This window comes from Erinaceus europaeus, chromosome 17, assembly GCF_950295315.1.
Source record: "Erinaceus europaeus chromosome 17, mEriEur2.1, whole genome shotgun sequence".
Lineage (NCBI taxonomy): Eukaryota > Metazoa > Chordata > Mammalia > Eulipotyphla > Erinaceidae > Erinaceus > Erinaceus europaeus.
The window spans coordinates 23,085,301-23,086,283 of NC_080178.1; the positions used below are offsets into that span (position 1 = coordinate 23,085,301).

The 983-nt window shown below is 36.6% G+C and overlaps 1 non-coding gene across 1 annotated transcript; it reads left to right on the forward strand.

Moving 5' to 3' along the window:
* The first annotated feature begins 269 nt into the window (after window positions 1-269).
* LOC132534112 (U5 spliceosomal RNA) lies at window positions 270-385 on the forward strand. The gene has a single exon (XR_009545792.1). It is a non-coding gene; the product is annotated as a U5 spliceosomal RNA (small nuclear RNA).
* Window positions 386-983: the final 598 nt, after the last annotated feature.

The window sequence follows — 983 nt, forward strand, 5'->3', positions numbered from 1 at the left end:
GCTTTAAAGAATATCTTCCTATACATAATGATTAGCATGAATCTTATACAATAATTACTTCCTTATTTACCTCACATAGAGGAAATTGCTAATATACTACAAATATAAAATCCATTCACGTATTTTAGACTATATTTGACTTTTTAGTTTGCACTTCCCATAGGATAATATAGTGATTGCAAACTGTGTTGTGAAACACAGTTAAGAGAATTCTATGGCAAACATAAATTATTGTATAAAGATTGTATTTATTAGAAAGATAGGAGGAATGCTACAGGTTTCTCTTCAGATCACACAAATCTTTTGTCTTTTACTAAAGATTTCCATTGAGAGAAACAAATCTGAGTTTCAGCTCAGTTTTCTGATACCCTGTTATGCCAGGGTTAAAAAAAAGAAAAGAAAGAAAGAGAGCATGAGAGCCAGAAAGAACCAAACATCACTCCAATACGTGTGCTTCTGAGGACTGAACTCAGCACCTCATGCTTCAGGTCCAGAGCTCCATTCACTGCACCACCACCCAGAATACAATAAACATAGTTTTAACTCCAACGCTAACAAAACAGACTGATGTGAGAAAGGTGAGCTACAAGAGGAACTGAGGAACAGAATGAAGTGAGTGTGATTTCTTGTGGATCCAGACTATTTGGAAGAAAATAGCACAGACAAATTAAATATGGAAGGAGCCCCAGCAACAGCACTAACATAAGCAAGGCATTGAAGTAGAAGGGAGCCAGGTACGTTTGGTACATTATAGTTGTCAAACTGGCCAAATTAGAGTAGTCTCTTAAGTTTCTATATGAATAAATTGTTAGCATTGGGGGCGGAGATAAGATGGCAACTTGGAAACAACAGCTGGCCTGAACTCCAAACAGAAGCAGCTTACAACCTGGGATTCTCTGGATAGAGAACCCAGAAGACACAGTAAAACAGTCAGAAGTAACCATAGGTAAAAAAGTATGCAAGCAATAATAAACCTAATAATC